Here is a 21565-nt window from a genome sequence, read left to right as displayed (position 1 = left end):
CTGACCCTTTGTGACCCCATGGACTGTAGGCCGCCAGGCTCCTCTGTCCATGGGATTCTCCAGGCAAGAACACTGGAGTGGGTTGCCACGCCCTCCTCCAGGGGATCTTCCCCACCCAGGGATCGAACCCGTGTCTCTTACGTCTCCCGTACCGACAGCCGGGTTCCTTACCACTAGTGCCACCTTCCTATACTGCTGTCCTTTTTATTCTCTTTTTCATGGACTTCCTTCACGCTTCCTCTTCTTCCTCTGTTCTCTCCACTCTCAGCACAACCCGGTCCTAGAACCTCCACTTTCCCGCCACCCAGGAGGGAGGTGAGGAATGGCGGGGGTGGACAGGTGGTGGTGGAGACTGAGTATCTATCAGAGAATTAGGATATTCCTTGGCAAAGCAAAGTGTCTTTGCCAGAAATAGATAGAAGAGTGGTGTGCTAGAAGATCAGCTTTTCAGAAAAACAGCATCATCACATCAGCCTATTTCTGTGGTGTAAATTCTCTTATCCTGTCTGGTTTTAAGCTACCAATCATTTTCACAACCAGCTCGAAAATTTCCTAAATATTTAACAATTGGCTTTTGCAAAACCTGCACAAACCAGCTCTAGCATGCTGGGTAGGAAGAGACAGGGAAGAATAGGTGATGTCTATCCATGACTGCAGAGGCCAGATGTGAATGTGTGAGAAAGAGAGGGGAAACGGAGAAAAGATGGAGAACAGCAGCAGAAGAGAAAGAAATGAATATGAAAGTTGCAATCACATGTTTATTTCAGCATCCTTTTAAGTTTTATTTTTCTTTGCGTGTGCAAGTTTATTTTTTAAGAATTTTTAAAATTAATTTTGCTTATTTATGTATTTTGTTCACGGGTGCGCAGGCTTTTCTCTAGTTGCGGAGAGCAGGGGCTACTCTTCATTGCGGTGCCCGGGCTTCTCATTGCGGGGGCTTCTCTTGCTGCGGAGCATGGGTGCTAGGGTGCACAGGTTCAGCAGTTAGGGCCCGTGGGCTCAATAGTTGCAGTTCCCAGTCTCTAGAGCATAGACTCAGTAGTTGCGGCACACAGGCTTCGTTGCTTCGAGGCAGGTGGAATCTTCCCGGATCAGGGATCGAACCCACATCTCCTGCACTGACAGAGCGGATTTACCACTGAGCCACCAGGGAAGCCCCTGTTTTGCAGGTTTAAAATTTGCTCCACGGACAGAGGCATGTTCTGGGCATCTGCCACTGTGTCTCCACCACTAACATGACGGAGCCTAGATGCTCAATAAATATTTATTGAAGGAAGGGAGAGAGGGAGGAAGGAAGGAAAGGTACAATGGAGCCATCACTACCTTTGTATGGGTTGTGTGCTGTGATTCACACTGTGGCTGTGTGAATGGCGCCCTCTGGAGTTGTGTGCGTACTGAAGCAATGTCCCTGGAGGAAGAAGGAAGGGGGGCAAAGAGGCCATAAGGTTGTTGCTGGTGTTGTTTAGTCGCTCAGTTTTGTTTGACTCTTTTGCGACCCCATAGACTGTAGCCCATCAGGCTCTTCTGTCCGTGGGATTCTCCAGGCAAGAATACTGGAGTAGGTAGCCATTTCTGGAAGAAGCCAGACACAAAAAGTCACATATTGTGTGATTCGTTGATGACATATAGTCAGAAGAAGTAAATCCATTGAGACATAACTGGTGGTTTCCAGGGGTTAGGGGATGGGGGAATTGGGAGCAACCTCTTAATAAGTAGAGTTTTATTTGGAAGCGATGAAAGCGTTTTAGGACTATCTAGGTGGTGGTCATTGGAGAAGGAAATGGCAACCCACTCCAGCGTTCTTGCCTGGAGAATCCCAGGGACAGGGGAGCCTGGTGGGCTGCCGTCTGTGGGGTCGCACAGAGTCGGACACGACTGAAGCGACTTGGCAGCAGCAGCAGTAGGTGGTGGTCATACAGCTTTGTGACTGAGCTGAATGCCATGGAATTGTTCACTTTAAAACGGTTTCCATTTGGTGAATTTCATTTCAATAAAAATTATTACACTGAATGAAAGAAGCCAGATGAAAAAAGAGAACCTACTACAAGATTTCACTTATATACAATTCTGGGAACACTGAATGAAAGAAGCCAGATGGAAAAAGAGAACCTACTACAAGATTTCACTTATATACAATTCTGGGAACACTGAATGAAAGAAGCCAGATGGAAAAAGAGAACCTACTACAAGATTTAATTTGTATACAATTCTGGGAGCTACAAACTAATCTACAGTAACTGAAATAAGGTGAGTGAGTGCCTGGGTACTGTCGGGGTGGGGCTGAGTACAGAGGTAGGGATTACAAAGGCTCATGTGGAAACATTTTAGGTAAACATGTAAAATTGTTCAAAGTTTCAGATTCTCTATCTTTTTTTCTTTAGTTGACTTAGTTGCCCTGAGCCATGTGGGATTGTCCCAGACCAGGGATCGAATCCCGGGTTCCCTGCATTTCAAGGCAGATTCTTCACCATAGGGCCAGCCAGGACATCCCCATGTCGAAGTCCCCATGTGGAAACTTGGGTGGAATGGATACATTCATTATCTGAACTGTGTTGATGACCTTACAGAGTGTGTGTGCACATGAAAACTCATTGAACTGTATACTTCAAATGTGTGTGGTTTCTTGCCTGTCCATTACAGCTCACTAGAGCTGTAATCAAGGCTTGAGGTTATGGATTGCCTGTGTTGTCAGGAGGAGAGAATACTATCCCACCACTAATACGCCCAAGTTGGTAGACCCTGGATGTGTGCACACTGGTGTGCAATAATTATAACTGCTGGCCTTTATGTAGCGCTCACTGTGTACAGGGCACTTCAGGTGTCTTAGCTCATTTAATCACCCAAGTGAGTCAGTTGAACTTTACTTGACTCAACTTTCCTACCCCCTGGCCTTTGCACGTTCTGGGTCCTCTGCCTGGAACTCATTTCTGCCTTTTTGTGAAAAGTGAAAGTGAAAAATCTGAAAGTGCTAGTTGCTCAGTCGTGTCTGATTCTATGTGACCCCATAGACTGTAGCCCACCAGGCTCCTCTGTCCATGGGATTCTCCAGGCAAGAATACTGGAGTGGGTTGCCATGCCCTCCTCCAGGGGATCGTCCTGACCCAGGGATCCAACTTGCATTTCTTAGTCTCCTGCATCTGCAGGTGGGTTGTCTTTGTTTTTGTTTTCATTACCACTAGCACCACCTGGGAAGCCCCAGGGTGCTACAGTCAAAAGTACGTGCCCATGACCATGACCTCGGAGGTGAAGGTGTACTTCAACCAATATGGATTCTCCCTAGTAGGCAGGGCCCCAGCTCAAATGGGGACCCATTCCGCCTGCATAACTTGAAAAGAGATTCTAAACGAGACAATCGGAAAAAGCACGAGACTGCTGTGGAGACACAAGGGTTACACCAGTGTCCTGGTTCTGATACCACTGTGTTTCTGTTGCTGTTTTACTGCAACACAGAGGGGTTGCAAGACAGACACTCAAGAGAGAACCCTCTCTGGAGATGGCTACTTGACAGGAGCTCCAACTTCAGGCTGAAAAATTCACCCAGCCCACAATGACACTACAGGGAGGGAGCTGGGCAATGAACACCCCAGCTTCACTCAGTGTCCTCCCTGCGGTCTCCTGCTGGGGCTCCCCACTGACCGAACCCAGGTGGAAGGTGGAGATCCCACTAACAGTCCCCACAATGCAGGGCAGGGGGAGAAGGGGAGAGAATGAATGAGGAAAAGGAAACCGCACAATCCACCCCATGAGTCCACAGTACAGAAGACACACAATTCCCATCTGTTCCTTAATCATAGAATCATCTTGTGCTAATGACAAGGGATCACATGCCCACAGCTTTAGATGGCCAGTTCTTCATGAACCTCAATGAGAGGGGAATGGGGGGAGAACCTGTAACAGAGCTGCAAAGGCCCTGACTGTGTGGCTGGTGGTGATGAGAGCCGCCTGCTTCTACCACCCCTTCTACGTTCTCTTACCACCTGCCAAACCTCCTCTGGACATCGTTGGGACACAAATCTTCATTCCTAAGGGAAGTAAGTGTTCAATAGTCTTGTCTTTATTGGCTTTTGGCCACTTTCCGCTGAACAGGGCCACCGGCAAGTAAATATTACCCCCAACACATCCCCTGGCTTCCAAACGTAGTCCCCCTTGACCCAGCAAACCAGCCCCCTCTGGTGGTCACAGTCCCTCTGGTCGTCTTCTCCGCGTCTTGTTTCAGCAGCACGAGGAACACCTGGGGGCAGGCCTGGCTTCTGGTTGATTAGGGCTCTGATTGGGTTTCTCACCCACACCAAGCCCACGGTCACAGAGACCAGGAGCAAAAATCCTTTAGGTGGTTGTCATGTGTACTGATGGGCGGGGACACTCCCTTATCCTCCCCTGTGTCATGGACCCCTGCCTTCTGGCTCTAGGGCAGGAGACACGATAGACTGGCCAGTTTGAGACCTAGGGCATCTCCTGTTGGGTGGCAAGGTACCTTCTCTTCCTGGTGCCTTCAAAAGCCATTGTGGCCACTTGACCCTTCTGATAAGCCAACTGTGTCTGTGTAGGGGGGCACCTGGAAGGTCAGTGGGCTCCATGGGGGGTGTTAACTGCCTCAGTTCCTTTGCCTTAAAATACATCCTCTAGTTGGAAGCAATACTTCATGGGAGGACTTCCCTGGTGGTCCTGTGATTAAGACTCCACCTGCCAGTACAGGGGACAGGGGTCCAATCCCTAGTCCAGGAAGATTCCAGATGCTGTGAGGCAACTAAGCCAATGTTGCCACAACTACTGAAGCCTGTGCACCTCGAGCCCATGCTCCACAAGAGGCCACTTCAGTGAGAAGCCTGCCCACTGTAATGATGAGCAGCCCTGGCTCACAGCAACTAGAGAAAGCCCACCTGCAGCAATGAAGCCCCAGCGAAGCGAAAATTAAATAAATCAACTTTTTTTTTTTATTTTAAGAATAGAACTATTTCTCACAGTTTTGGGGGCCGGAAGTGCTCAGGGTGCTAATGTGATCAGGTTCTGGCGAGGGCCCTTTTCTGGACTGCAGGTGGTAGATTTCTCATTGCATCCTCACATGGCTGGAGGAGAGCCAACCAGTTCTGCCTTCCTCATAAAAGGGCACTGTGGTAATTAATGTTCAACTTGCCACATCTAAGGGGTGCCCAGATAGCTGGTAAAATATGATTTGGGGGTGTTTCTGTAAGGGTGTTTCCAGGAGACAATAGCATTTGAATTGGTGCACTGAATAAAGATTTTTGCTGTTGTTCAGTCACTAAGTCATGTCCAGCTTTTTGCGACCCCATGGACTGCAGCACACTAGGCTTCCCTGTCCTCCTCCATCTCCTGGAGCTTGCTCAAACTCATGTCCATTGAGTCGGTGATTCCATCCAACCATCTTGTCCTCCAATGTCCCCTTCTCTTCCTGCCTTCAATCTTTCCCAGTACCAGGGTTTTTTCTAATTAGTCAGCTCTTCTCATCAGGTGGCCAAAGTATTGGAGCTTCAGCTCCAGCATCAGTCGTTCCAATGAATATTCAGAATTGATTTCCCTTAGGATTGACTGGTTGGATCTACTTGCTGTCCAAGGGACTCTCAAGGGTCTTCTCCAACACCACAGTTCGAAGTATCAGTTCTTCAGCGCTCAATCTTCTTTATGGCTCAACTCTCACATTCTTATGTGACTGCTGGAAAAACCATAATTTTGACTATACAGACGTTTGTGGGCAAAGTGATGTCTCTGCTTTTTAATTTTGCTGTCTAGGTTTGTCACAGCTTTTCTTCCAAGGAGCAAGTGTCTTTTAAAGATGAATAAAGATGGCCCTTGTAGAAAAAAGTGGGCTTCTTCTAGTTCGTTGAGGGCCTGAATAGAACAAATAGGTAGCAGAAGGAAGAATTCACTCTCTGCTTGAGCTGAGACGTCACTGTATCCTGCCCTGGGACATCAGTTCAGTTCAGTTCAGTCACTCAGACATGTCCCGACTCTTTGCGACCCCATGCACTGCAGCATGCCAGGCCTCCCTGTCCATCACCAACTCCCAAAGTTTATTCAAACTCATGTCCATCGTGTTGGTGATGCCATCCAACCATCTCATCCTCTGTCATCCCCTTCTTGTCCCGCCTTCAATCTTATCGGGCCTTCTTATCTCAGGGTTTCTACCTTAGACTGAGACTTAGACTGCTTGTTCCCCTAGTTAACAGGCTTGAAGTTTCAACTGTACTGCCACATTTTCTGGGCCTCCAGCTTACAGACAGTAGATCCTGGGACTTCCTAGCTTCCATAATTTCATGAACCAATTCTTTATAATAAATCTACTTCTGTTTCTATATATCTGCTTGGGCTTCCCCGGTGGCTGAGATGGTAAAGAACCCACCTGCAATGCAGGAGACCCAGGTTTGATCCCTGGGTCTGGAAGATCCCCTGGAGAAGGGAATTGCTGCCCAATTCCAGTGTTCTTGCCTGGGAAATTCCATGGACAGAGGAGCCTGGTGGGCTACAGTCCATGGAGTCACAAAGAGTTGACACAAGTGAGTGAATAACACACACACACACACATATATCTGTTTATACCCTATTGATTCTGTTTCTCTGGAGAATTTTGATGAATATGGGCACTAATCCCATCATTAGAGTTCCACTCTCATGATTTAATGACCTCCCAAGGACCCCAGCTCCTAATACCTTCACACTGGGATTAGCATTTCCAGTGCACCAGGCATTCAGCCTCCACTGGGGCCCAGTAATAAGCCTAGATGGCTCACCGGTAAAGAATCTGCCTGCCAATGTAGGGGGTGCAGGTTTAATCCCTGGGTCAGGAAGATCCCCTGGAAAAGGAAATGGCAACCAGCTCTAGTATTCTTGCCTGGGGAATCCCATGGATAGAGGAGCCTGGCAGGCTACAGTCATGGGGTCTTAAAAGAATCAGATATGACTTAGTGACTAAACAATAACAACAAGCCTAAAGCCCCTTTCCAAATGTCTGATTGCAATCTTCAGAAGAAGGCATGAATTTTCTCCAAAACAAGGAATTCTGCACTGTGATTCTCCTATTAGACTCTGTAAGATGTTCCATGTTGTAATATACCAGGTTTGAAACATAAACATTCTTACAGTCATTATCTTCTGAATACAGTCACCCAGGAGTTACTTAGAAGGACATTTTAATATTTCCAGGGAGGGGAGATTTCTAGTATAACTCTTTTGTAGTTTAAATGGTTTGTTCTTTTTTCTAATTTATGGCTACTTCCTATATGGCCGATGGCTTACTATCCCTGCTGCTTGATATTAAAATGTACCTGCATTTATCAGCTTGCAATTGTACTTTTTCAGAACCTGTTGAGGATTAGCCAAGTCTGATTTCCTCTTACAGAAAGTTAAGGCTTTTGCCCAAGGATGTTTGTGAAACAAGGTTACAAGATTTTAAAAATCAATTTCAGAGAAGTTAATTTGTGAACCGGTTTCAGCTTCTCCATTCTTTGGCATCGAATAAAGCTTGTTTTGTTTTAGTCTAAAAAAAAAAAATTCGGAAGTTCCTGATTCATTACAAAAAATCAACAGTGGGTTAAAAAACAAGTATTGGAATTTAGATTTTGCTTGTTTATTTGTAGAGCCTTGAACCAACTCATGCTCCTTTGGTTTCTAAATTATTCCTGTTGGGACTAAAGTCAATTTCAGTTAGCAAAGAATCAACTTTTCAAGCTGTTTAAATTCTTCTAGTTTGAGTTGCAAAGGTGGAGGAGAAAGAAGAGGGATTAAGAAAAAGAGAGAAGAGAAAAGAGAGAAAGAAAGGGAGGGAGAGCAATGAAAAATAAAACCAAACAAAAATTCACTGCAGAATGTAGAAGGAGGGAAAATACTAGAGACAGAATGAGGTTGATTTGTGATATCTAAAGGTCAGCCTCTCTCTTTTGGACATCAACCTCTAATCTGATCCCAGAAGCAGACTGATTCTTAACTCTGATCCCAGGTCAAGCCCACATTCTGACTATCAACATCTTCTCACAAGCAGTTCCTGATCCTGACCAGGCTAAGCCCTAACCCTGACCCTAAACCCCCGTTCTCTCTACACTGCGAACTCGAACTTTAAAGAATCTAAAATAGTCCTTTGCCAAGTGGACATTCACATCCAGAGATGTGGTTTCATCGTTTCATGGGGTCACTGTCTTCGCCCTGCCAGCCTTCAACTTCCCTCTCTGCGTCTGCTTTGGCCCCACCCCCCAACATCCTCTAAAGCAATCTACTGAAAAAAACTCACTTCCTTGATCTTCCATCCCGTTCACTGCTTCTTCCCTTCTGGGTCAAGCATCTTCAACTATCTGGACACATTTTTTTTTTTTAATTTACTTATTTGTTTATTTTATTTGGCTGTGTCGGGTCTTAGCTATGGTGTGAGGGCTTCATTGTTCCACCACATGTGGGATCTTAGTTCCCTGACCAGGGATCAAACTTGCGTCTCCTGCATTGGAAGGTGGATTCTTAACCAGTGGACCACCAGGGAAGTCCAGCCCTGGACACTTTTTTTTGTTGGCTGCCCTGGGGCTTCACTGCTTGTGGCTTTCTCATGTTGCAGAGAGCAGGGGGGCTGCTCTTCACTGCAGTGCACAGGCTTATCGCAGTGGCTTGCCTTGTTGCAGAGCATGAGCTCTAGAGGGCTGGCTCAGGGGTTGTGGCCCACGGACGTCGTTGCCCCGAGGCATGTGGGATCTTCCCGAACCAGGGATCAAATTCCTGCTCCCTGTGTTGGCAGGCAGATTGGTAACCACTGGACCACCAGGGAAGCCCACAAATTTTTTTTTTTCTTCTAGTTTTTCACCTTTCACTCACTCCTCCATGCTTTCTTTCCTTCTCTTCTTCCTCTAAAATTGCTTTTACCAAGGTTGATGTAGGAGACGGATGGGCCCCTGATCCGAACTGCTGGTGTCTGTCCAGTGGAGTAAAATCGAAGCTTTGTTCTCACCCAGACACTCTGAGGACAGAGCTAGTGGCAGGAGCTGAGCTCTGCTGAAGTCAAGAGATGAGACGAGCTCTCCTGAGGTCGAGGACAACGTCCCTGTGTGCCTGTGTAGGAAGGCTCCTTGGGAGTCAAAAAGGGAGGCGGGGTCGTCACCCATACATGTGGACGTGCCTCTGCAGTGCGATCCATCTCAGCGAAAAGTTACCCATGTGACTTGGGGAGGATCCTAGCACAGGTCTGATGTGGAAAAAGGTTATATAACTGGCCAAAGGTAAACCAAGACCCAGAAGGACTGTCCCGGATGACTGATTTCAATCACGTCTTAACTGTGCTTCTCCTTCAGGATACCCACATTCCTCTCTGGGAGTGTATTTCTGCCTTGCTTCTATCTTAAATAAACAGACTGCTTCTCTGTGTGCTCTCCCACGTATTATGCTGTGTCTCTAATAAAATTTGTTGTTGTTTTTAGTTTTCGCTTCCTTGAAACATTCTTGCTTTCAGTGAGGGGTAAAGCCAGGGGAGCTTTGCCTCTAGCCCCTGGTGGCCTCACTACTAGGATTCCTGGTTTTCATTCAGGCTCAGTTCAGTCACTCAGTTGTGTCTGACTCTTTGTGACCCCATGAATCGCAGCACGCCAGGCCTCCCTGTCCATCACCAACTCCCGGAGTCCACCCAAACCCATGTCCATTGTGTTGGTGATGCCATCCAACCATCTCATCCTCTGTCGTCCCCTTCTCCTCTTGCCTTCAATCTTTCCCAGCATCAGGGTCTTTTCAAATGAGTCAGCTCTCCGCATCAGGTGGCCAAAGTATTGGAGTTTTAGCTTCAACATCAGTCCCTCCAATGAACACCCAGGACTGATCTCCTCTAGAATGGATTGGTTGGATCTCCTTGAAGTCCAAGGGACTCTCAAGAGTCTTCTCCAACACCACAGTTCAAAAGCATCATTCTTCTGTGTTCAGCTTTCTTTATAGTCCAACTTTCACATCCATACATGACTACTGGAAAAACCACAGCCTTGACTAGACGGACCTTTGTTGGCAAAGTAATGTCTCTGCTTTTTAATATGCTGTCTAGGTTGGTCATAACATTCCTTCCAAGGAGCCAAGTGTCTTTTAATTTCATGGATGCAATCACCATCCGCACTGATTTTGGAGCCCAGAAAAATAAAGTCAGCCGCTGTTTCCACTGTTTCCCCATCTATTTGCCATCAAGTGATGGGACCAGATGCCATGATCTTTGTTTTCTGAATGTTGAGCTTTAAGCCAGCTTTTTCACTCTCCTCTTTCACTTTCATCAAGAGGCTCTTTAGTTCCTCTTCACTTTCTACCATAAGGGTGGTGTCATCTGTATATCTGAGGTTATTGATATTTCTGCCAGCAATCTTGATTCCAGCTTGTATTTCTTCCAGTCCAGCATTTCTCATGATGTACTCTGAATATAAGTTAAATAAGCAGGGTGACAATATACAGCCTTGACGTCCTCCTTTTCCTATTTGGAACCAGTCTGTTCTTCCATGTCCAGTTCTAACTGTTGCTTCCTGACCTGCATACAGGTTTCTCAAGAGGCAGGTCAGGTGGTCTGGTATTCCCATTTCTTTCAGAATTTTCCACAGTTTATTGTGATCCACACAGTCAAAGGCTTTGGCACAGTCAGTAAAGCAGAAATAGATGTTTTTCTGGAACTCTCTTGCTTTGTCGATGATCCCGCAGATGTTGGCTAATCGGGTTCAGCTCCTGGGCAGGGAATCATTACCCATATACATCCACTACATTTTCATTAGGATTGTCATTAAAAAAATATCAAGTCTCCTAGTACACGAGCACAGAATATCTTTCCACTTATTTATGTCTTCTTTAATTTCTTTTACTATGTGTTCTCCTTTTTAAAAATTGTTTTTCAGTTTTTCTGTGTACAAGTCTGTCACTTACCTGGTTAAGTTAGTTCCTAAGTATTTCATTCTTATTGATGCTGTTGTACATGGGATTTTGAAATTTTCCTTTTCATACTGTTCACTGTTTATGTATAGAAATATGGTGAGTGTCTCTCCCGGGCCTGTGTCTCCAGGGAATCTTACGTGGCTAGGCAGGGTGTGAGGACTTATCCCAAACGGAGGCTGGGACACTAAAAATTCTAGAGATAGAGATTCGTTTGGAAACCCAGGATTTCCTGGTAGGGCAGGGAAGATCCGTGCCCTACCGTGGAGGAAGATCATTTCTCAGAATTGAGATTGAATTCACATCCCTACTGGAAGCCGATGTGGTGTTTCCTCTGTGCAAAGGGGCAGTGAATTCAGAGGGCCTTCCATCAGTAAATCCCCACCCCAAGACCCCTGAGAGGCACATATTCATACCTGTCACACTTGGTACCCAGAGAAAGCTGCAACCATGAAAAGGTGGGAAGTTATAACACACAACAATAACCATCAGTCTTTCTTAGATTTCCAAAGCCTTCAAAAATATCTGAGTGCCAAAAGGCCAGATTGGAACTGAGTGAGAGCTGGTTTGTTCCACCACGTGCCCTGACCGACCAGGGAATCCCTACCCTCTGAAATATGAGAGGTGATCTCAGTCCCCACCCTCAGTCTGGCACAGGTCCTCACACCCTTCCTAGTCATGTAAGAGTCCCAGAGACATGGCCCCTCTGAGGCCACACCAGCCAGGCAGCCGTGGGATGGCCGAGCTTCCAGGAGCCCTTTCCTCATCCTGCCTCCTTCCCCCTCCTGCCTCTGTCATGGATGCGGGCATCTCCTATGGTGAGACTTACCCTGCCTCTGGTGCCCTGGGTGCTGTGGGCCTCAGCCCCTCCTGCCTCTGGAGCCTGCTGCCGAGACACACACCTGTGAGACACACCTGGGCAAAACTCCGGCCTTGTGAACTGGCAGAAATCTTCAGAAGTGCACTGAGGCCTCCCCTCAACCCCCACCCTGCCCCACCACCACCTCGGTCTAATGCACTGGGGTCTGGACCACAGACTGAGGGAAGCGAAATCCTTGTCTTAATCATGGGCCCCCAACCCTGCCACCACCTGCCACCTCCTTCAGCTAGAAGTCACATCAGCTTAGGAACAGCCTGTTCTGAGGCCATAAGGCAACTCTGCATTTTCATGGTACAAACACTCTCAGCTCCTAGAAGACCTTCTCAGGTCCTAGGCATGAGTCTTCCTCTATCACAGTGACTCAGAGAAGTATAACTCAGAGAACATCCCTTAAATCCAATCCCTCTTATACTTCTAATCTCACTGATTTCTGAGGCCAGCTAAAAAAAAAACAATCTGCTTGCAAAGTGCTCCTGTGATTACATTAAGCCCACTTAGATCACATGTCTTTTTTATAAACTCAGAGGAAACTGATGAGTGACCCTCTGCAAAATCCCTTTTGTCACGTAACATAACACAATTACCCACAGGATTACTCATCACATATTCTCAGTCCAGGGATTAGGAGTAAGTTTTGAAGTTCCATCCTAGAATGCTGCCCTACAACAGCACCATATGGAAGCTGTTCTTGTTCTCAGGGAGAACCCACCAGTTAGGATACTCTACTCAGCAAGATTATAATTTTGAATTGAAGGAGAGATCTTAAAAAAAAAAAAAAAAAGCTTCACAGAGAAGCAAAAACTAAGAGTTCGTTAATACTGAACGTTATTGTTTTAGCTTAGTTGCTAAGTCACGTCTGACTCTTTATGACACCATGGACTGTAGCCAGCCAGGCTCCTCTGTCTGTGGGATTACCCCAGGCACAAATACTGGAGTGGGTTGCCATTTCCTTCTCCATTGGATCTTCCTGACCCAGGGATCGAACCCATGTCTCCTACAGTGTCAGGTGGATTCTTTACCACTGAGCCACCTGGGGAGCTCCAGGCAAAGGTAAAGCCTTGAAAAGTCGATCTATTAATTCATGGTCAGCATTTAGTCACCAGCCCCAGGGCTCCGGTTCCTTGGCCCACAATTCTGCTTCTTCTGTCAACAGACCTAGAAAATGCTCCCAAGTGCAACTGACTGGGATTTCCATAACCTTCCCCTGGATGCAACTCAGGAACGCCCTACCCTACAAGCTACAGAACAGGGAACCTCAAACCATGGCACCAGTTGAGGGTGGAAACTCCTTGAGAACAAACAGGAGGGCTTTTGACTGTAGATTAAAAAAAATAAGCCCCTCGTCTCTAATGGATGGAATCAGACCACAGCAGGATCAAGGAAACCAGTTTTATATCCAGAGATCGGGACTTGGCACCACAATATGAAGGTGGAGAGGAAACAAGAAAACCACATACTTTAAGAAAATACAGCCAATTGCAATAGTTCTTACTCACCCCTGGTTTTTTATTTTCACTGGGTTTTTATTTTGTTTTTCCTTTCTCACACAGGCCTCTGAGTCCCCTGAGGATCTAGAAAGACCAGGAAAACGAGTGGCTCCCTGGAGGGTGGAGAACACAGGATGAGATTCGATGGCTCTGTTTTATGACTGTACTGTCGGTAGAAAAAGAAGTCACCCTATCAATTCCCTAACTGCTGGTGAGAGAAAAAACCAAAAACCAAAAACACTCCACCCCTAAAAATACCTCCCCCTGCAAAATACTAGGGCCCTGCCCCTCTCAGTACCTGCAAGAAACAGGTGGGCGGAAAAGCAGAAAGGCCTGAGCCTTAAACAACCACCTCATGAGCACATCCTCCCAGCCACCAAGTCTGAAGCTACTTGCTGTGATTTCGAGTTGCCGGAATACTTTGTCTGGCTCCGTAAAACGTCTCTGACCGTCTTCCTTGATGCCCAGAGACCCATTCCTTTGGGTTTGAGCCTTCAAGTGACTAAACATTTTTTTTTTTTTTTTGCGACATTGCACGTCATGGGGGATTTTAGTTCCTGGACCAGGGTTTGAACCTGTACCCCCTGAAGTGGAAGCACAGAGTCCAAACCACTGGACCACCAGGGAAATCCCTGATGGAACATTAAGACTGAAGAACAGAGTCTTATGCTCAGCCCCAGACAAAGGCTACCATCCCCACTTCCTGCCCTGGCACAGGCCTCTCCTCCACCGTGAAGTCCTTCCTTCTCTGGCCCTTGCCGTCAGCACACTCGAGTGGTGAGCTCTCTCAGGGGTCCACCTGCAGCCGAGTAGTGGTTCCATCTCCATGCTCCCACAGTTCGTGGAATATACCTCCGTTTGTAACTACACACTGTAATGATTTTGAAAATTAAGATGAAGTATGAAACAGAAAACTATCATCAAGAATTCCATTTTCTACCCATAAAAAGTGAAAGTGTTAGCCACTCAGTGGTGTCTGACTCTTTGCGACCCCTTGGACTGTAGCCCCCCCAGGCTCCTCTGTCCATGGGGTTTCCCAGGCAAGAAGACTGGAGTGGGTTGCCATTTCCTCCTCCAGGGGTCTTCCTAATCCAGGGATCAAACACATGTCTCTTGCATTGTAGGCAGATTCTTTACCATCTGAGCCATCAGAGAAGCCCTTTCTACCCACAGTCTAGACTTAATCATTATTTAGCAACTTGGAATGTTTCTTCCAATTTTTTTTCTGGAGTGGCAAACTGTAACCTCCTGGAATGCAAGGATGATATACTGTTTTTTTGTCCATGTGACATGCAGTATCTTAGTTCACAAACCAGGGATTGAACCTGTGCCCCCTGCAGTGGGAGCACAGAGCCCTAACCACTGGACTGCCAGGGAATTCCTAATGACGATATACTTTCCCCCCATTCATACAGTTCTGGAGGTTACAAGTCCAACATGGTGTCACTGGCCTTACATGAAGGTGTTGGGCAGACGGTGTTCTTTCTGGAAATCCAAGGAGTGAATCCGCTCCCTCTCCTGAACCAGGCTCCAGAGACACCCACACTCCTTGGTGCCCCGCCCCCTGCATCTGCCAACCCATCTGGGATTCTGCCTCCATCTTTCTTCAGATGGAGTCTGATATCACTCAAGATAGCTCACTGCATTTACATGGAGAGATCTGCTTTTTATAAGGGGTTTCCCAGGTGGCACTAGTGCTAAAGAGCCCGCCTGCCATGAGAGGAGAAGTAAGAGATGCCGGTTCGATCTCTGGATCAGAAGATCCCCTGGAGGAGAGGATGGCAGCCCACTCCAGTCTTTTGTTTTTTATAAAGTCCTTTTCTGTTCACATGAAGCTTATATAGACGTCTTCGTAGCTTATACCTGCCAGTCCTAATTCTGCCCTGATAATTTCTACATGCCTTTTCTATTTCATCTTTTTTCAGTCTTTCCTTTTCATATTATAATTAAGGATAGTACATAGACAAAAATAATGCCTGGGCCACAACAGGGAATTCCTTCAACAAGATGAGTGTAAGGCATCCCCTCTGAAGCCTGTTTCTAGGCTTGGCATTCAGCAAAACCATTTAACTCTAGGACACACTCCCAGACCCCCAGAGACAATAACTGTGACACAAGCCCCGCGCCTTCTGATTATTCCTGTCTTCGGATTAAGACATTTTCCAGAATGTCACTCATGAGTTACTGCCACCCAGTCTTTCTGGTCCTGCAAGGCAAGACTTGTCCATCATGTTCGTCTCCAGCTGCCCTACCCAGACCCTTGGCTACAAGACCCCTTCCCTCAGATGACCAGGGTGACACTTTCGCCTGTTCCCATAATTATAAGAGCTCACACTCACTCACACTCACCAACTTCCAGGCAAATACCGTGAGTGTTATCACCCATGTTTTGCCAGGTTAAAAAAAGAAAAAACTAAGACAGGACTTACCTGGAGGTCCAGTGGTAAAGAATCTGCCTGACGATACAGGGGTCGCGGATTTGATCTCTGGTCTGGGAAGATTCCACAAGCCCCGCAGCAATGAAGCCTGTTTGCCAGAACTACTGAGCCTGTGCTCTAGAGAGCATGCTCTGCAATTAGAGGAGGTACCGGAATCAGAAGCCCCGGCACCACAATGAAGAGGAGACAAAGTCTGTGCTCAGCAACAAAGACCCAGCACAGCCAAAATTTAATTATAAAAAAACAACAAAAGTGAGACAGAGAAGCTGAGCATCAGAAGACAGCATCATAACAACATAATTTAATCTCCTCTCCCACCCAAATGTTAATGATTCCATCTTTGCAGAGGACACCCTAAGATTTTTGAGGTCTCCTGAGTGAAACCCGCCTTTTAAAGGGATTTTTTTCCCCTTCCATTTCCAGGATTTTGCCCCTTTCCATTTCCACACTCAGCCTTTTGTTTCCTGTCTTGCTCTTCACTTAGGCACCTGTTTCCTAACACCACACTCACAATTACACTTCGTTCTTCATAAGGGCTTGCTTTTATAAACTGCAGCTTCTGTCAGGGAAGAAACAGGGGCAGGATCCCTGTCCCCATAAAATGTCATTTTTATTGAACTGTCAACTGTTTGCACAGCCATTCTCTGGCCATGGAAGGTGTGCACTGGGAAAAAAAAGTGTGTAATAAGGAGGAAGCAGGAGTGGGGAGAGTCCCTGGAAGGGTCACAAAGAGCAGGAGATTGCAAATGCAGAAACGGTCAGAAAACACACCCAGAGATTAGGGCCTTTCAACAATGGCAGCCCCATCTGCCTCTTTCCATACCTGTTAACCCCTGACTTCCTCCTCCGCCCGTCCCACCAGGCCTTGACTTAGACCAGTACTAGAGGTCTGTTGCTATGCTCAGTCACTCAGTCATATCCAACGCATTGCAATCCTATGAACTGTAGCCCACCAGGATCCTCTATCCAAGGGATCCTCCAGGCAAGAATACTGAAATGGGTTGCCATGTCCTCCTGGGTCAGGAAGATCCCCTGGAGGAAGACATGGCAATCCACTTCAGTATTCTTGCCTGGGAAATCGCATGGACAGAGGAGCCTGGAGGGCTACAGTCCATGGGGTCACAAAGTATCGGACATGACTGAAGCAACTGAGCACAGCACGGCACACAGCAAGGCCAACATAGAGTCCTCATTATAGTAAATATCTTTAAACACCATTCATCTCTACATTTTAAGGGAAATAAGCTGTAGCTTGTTTTTCAGATATAGAGTAGCTAAGAGGCAGTTAAGTTATTTTTCCAGGTGAGAATCTTTCATGCAGTTATTTCACTATTCTTCTTTTACTTTCTCTGTTCTTTCACAATTTACAAATGGGGCTTTTTAAAATTTATTTTTAAATTTTTTTTTATTGAAATATAGTTGATTTACAATGTTGTGTTAGTTTCAGGTATACAACAAAGTGATTCAAATTATATTTGAATCTGTTCTTTTTAAGAATTTTTTCCATCGAGGGTTATTACAAGATAATGAGTATAATTTCCTGTGCTATACAGTAGGTCTTTGATGCTTATCTATTAGTAGCGTGTATAATTTAATCCCAAACTCCTAATTTATCCCTTCCCCTTTTCCCTTTGGTAACCATAAGTCTGTTTTGTCCTTGAGTCTACTTCTGTTTTGTAAATAAATTCATTTGCATCATTCTTTTAGATTTTACATATCAGTGATATCCTAAGATGTTTGTCTTTGTCTGACCTACTTCACTTAGTATCATTATTTCTGGGTCCATCCATGATGTTGCAAATGGCATTATTTCATTATTTTTGTGGCTGAATAATATTCCATTGTGTATATATACACCACATCTTCTTAGGGTAGCTCCATGTCTTGGCTATCGTAAACAGTGCTGCTATGAACAGTGGGATGCAAGTATCCTTTTGAATTATACTTTCCTCTCGATAAAGGCACAGGTAAATCACTTCTAAGCTTTATGATTCAGAGTGTGGTCCCATAGCCAGTTGGAATGGCATCACTCAAAATCTTATTAAAAATGCAGAAGCTTGGGCTTCCCTGGTGGCTCAGCGGTAAAGAATGCCTGCCAATGCAGGAGACACAGGTTTGATCCCGGGAAGATTCCACAGGCTGCAGAGCAACCACGTCCATGAACCATAACTATCGAGCCTGTGCTCTAGAACCCAGCAGCCGTAACTAGTGAAGCCTGCGTGCCCTTAGAGCCCATGCTCTATCACAAGAGAAGCCACTGCAATGAGAAGCCCCTGCACTCAACTCGAGAGCAGTCCCCGCTTGCAGCAACTACAGAGAAGCTCGTGCAATAACGAAGACCCAGCACAGCCAAAGACAGACAGATAAATAACTTTTTTTAAATGCAGACTCTGACGCCCCACTAGAAGACTCAGATCTGTATTTGATCAAGATAATCAGATCAATTAGCACCTTAAAACTTGAGTCACTTCCCTAAAGTGCCTGCCACTTTTACAAAGCAATTGCTTGAGACTCACCTCAACTCTGTCACTTAGCAGGAAAAAAAGAGGTTCACCTCGTCATTTCACTTGTGCCCTTTTTCTAATCTTAATCAGAGCTCTCAGATTTGCCCACATCCCAGAATAGAGTGGAGCCTTTGTAATGGCTCAGACAGTAAGAATCCGTCTGCAGTGCAAGAAACTCGGCTTCGATCCCTGGGTCTGGAAGATCCCCTGGAGGAGGGCAGGGCCACCCGCTCCAGTATTCTTGCCTGGAGAATCCCCACGGACAGAGGAGCCTGGCGGGCTACAGTCCAGGGGACTGCAGAGTCACACGACTGAGCAAGGAACAGAATAGAGTGGTTGGAAACCCAAGTGGGGCAGTGCTGCCACCTTGTGGGCATGAACATGCAGCAAATACACTTGATTCTGACCGTTCTCAGCTATAAAGGCAACCCACTCCAGTATTCTTGCCTAGAGAATCCTGTGGACAGAGGAGCCTGGTGGGCTGCTGTCCATACAGTCGCATAGAGTCGGAGACGATTGAAACAACTTAGCATGCATGCATGCACTGGAGAAGGAAATGGCAACCCACTCCAATATTCTTGCGTGGAGAATCCCAGGGACGGAGGAGCCTGGTGGGCTGCCATCTATGGGGTCGCACAGAGTTGGACACGACTGAAGCGACTTAGCAGCAACAGCAGCAGCTATAAAGGAGGCGGGAGGGTGGGTGGAGCAGGTGAAGTCCAAGTCTCAGCGTAGGTAAGAGAATCACAACCACCCACACTGACTGGAAGCGAGTGTCACAGAGACCTGGGCTGACATCATAGAGTAATGTCATTTTTCAAAGGGCAGATTTTACAATGCCTAATAAAATGTAGTATTAGTGGAATCCTGGGTTCCAAGCCAAGCTCTACCCTTGGAATCTTCAAGACACAACAAATCACTGTCACAGTTATTTTCAGACACCCAGCTCCTGCCTGAACTCTGCCAGTAAACTTCTAGTTTTCCAAAGAAACTTACTTTCGTCTGACAGTTCTTTCTCATCCTGAGCCAAACTGTGTCTGGTTGCAGACTCACCAAGCCTCCTGTTATTCTCTGTAGGCATGGAAACAAGTCTCAAATCTTTTCACACAACAGACCTTCAAATACTTGTGAATAACCACCACGCACCCGCTACGTCTTGCCTGAGCCATTTCCAAAACGACGTATTCTGAAGCTCCCGGACACTTTCCGGTCACTTTCTGACGGGCAAGTGAAGTATGTCAACCAGAGCAGAGACTCCGATCCTGGGAGTGTTCCACGCACAGCTGCAGGGAATAGGATGAGCCACGTCCTCATGCTGAGCACTTCCCCTGTATTTAGAAGCCAAATTCCACCTCGGTTCACGCGAGGAGATTGGAGTCTCGACTCATGCTTCTGCCCCAGTCGTTCCAGATCTGCGGATGTGTCTACTTTTTGTTGTTTTACTTCCTCTCTGTGCTGGGTCTTCACTATTGCACGGGCTTTTCTCTAGTTGTGGCGATCGGGGGCTACTCTCGTTGCGGGGCACACGCTTCTCATTGCCGTGGCTTCTCTTGCTGCGGAGCACGGGCCCTGGGGCGCTCGGGCGTCAGTAGTTGCAGTGCGTGGGCTCAGAAGTTGCTGATCCCGGGTTGCAGAGCGCAGGCTCAGGAGTTGCTTAGTTGTTCCGCGGCATGCGGGATCTTCCCGCGCCGGGGATAGAACCCATGTCTCCAGCACTGGCAGGCAGATACTTTTTTTTTTTTAATTTTTATATTTCATTGGAAGATAATTACTTTACAATATTGTGATGGTTTCTGCCATACATCACCAGGAATCAGCCACAGGCAAACACATGTCCCCCTCCCTCTGAAACCTCCCTCCCACCTCCACACCTCTAGGTTACCATTACCACTGAGCCTCCAGGGAAACCCTGTTGTTTTATTTTTAAGAAATATTTAGTGAAATAAGTCAGAAAGAGAAAGACGAATATCGTGTATTAACGCATATATGTGGAATCTAGAAAGACAGTACCGACAATCCTACGTGCAAGGCTGCAAAGGAGACACAGATGTAAAGAACAGAATTTTGGACTCAGTGGGAGAAAGAGAGGGTGGGATGATTTGAGAGAATAGCTTTGAAACATACACATTACCATATGTAAAATAGATAACCAGCGCGAGTTTGATGTTTGGAGCAGGGCACCCAAAGCTGGTGCTCGGTGACAATCTGGAGGGATAGGGAGGGAGGTGGGAGGGGCTTTCAGAATGGGTTGGGGGGGACATATGTGTACCTATGGCCGATTCATACTGATGCATGACAAAAAACATAACAATATTGTAAAGTAATTATCCTCCAATTAAAATCAATAGTTTTTTTAAAAAGAAATATCTATTAGAGCCTGTGTTGTGCTAGAGACACAAGGATGAATCAGACCTGGTCCCTGCCCTTACTGAGGGAGAGAATCCAACAGAGCATCAGAGCACTGCAGTCACGTGAGAAATATGTTGATAAGAGCTAAACACAGGCGTCTGGGCACATCTCATCAGCCCCCCAAGAAAATCATCCACTCCGGGTTTTCTAGGCTCTCATTTTCCTCATTCCAAGTTCAAAGTGAAAAAGAGAGAGAATGCAAGTGTCCCAGATTTTTGCAGTCACGGTTTAACCAGACATTTATCTCTGGATAATCCAGGGTATTGGTCGCCCCCCACCCCGCCCCCGCCTCCCCCCCCTCCCCCCGCACTGGCGCACACAGCAGCCAGGCAGCTGCCCACTAAGGCAATTCCAGCAAGTCAGGAAACTAGAGTTCTTCTCTGGCTTGGAGGCAAACTGACCGTGACCTTGAATAAAATACAGAGCAGTTGGACTAACCCTCCACAGGTCTACGTGTGGGGTGAGAGCTCTTCAGAGAGATGTCACACCATCTTCTTCTTCTTGGAAGCCACCACCCAAATACATTAGGGACTCTGATGCTCCCTGACTGTGCGTGCTAAGTTGCTTCAGTCCTGTCCGACTCTTTGCAACCCTATGGACCGTAGCCCACCAGGCTCCTCTGTCCATAGGATTCTCCAGGCAAGACTACTGGAGAGGGTTGCCATGCCCTCCTCCTCCTACGACTGTGTGTATGAATAAATGACTCTTCTTAGGGCAGCGGGAAGCATGGATATGATACAATCAACAAGCAGTTTTGAATGTCTAAGTACACTGTACATGCACAGAGGAGCCTGGCGGGCTACAGTCTACGGGGGTGCAAAGAGTCGGACACGGCTGAGCGCGCGCGCGCGCACACACACACACACACACACACACACACACACACACACACTAAGTATACTGAAGAGTGGGGAAACTAAATAACAGTGGAAAATGGTTATTTCTCCCACTTTCCCCTCACCTCCTTCCTGG

This window comes from Capricornis sumatraensis, chromosome 20 (genome assembly GCF_032405125.1).
Source record: "Capricornis sumatraensis isolate serow.1 chromosome 20, serow.2, whole genome shotgun sequence".
NCBI classification, from domain to species: domain Eukaryota; kingdom Metazoa; phylum Chordata; class Mammalia; order Artiodactyla; family Bovidae; genus Capricornis; species Capricornis sumatraensis.
This window is presented reverse-complemented; position numbering follows the sequence as displayed.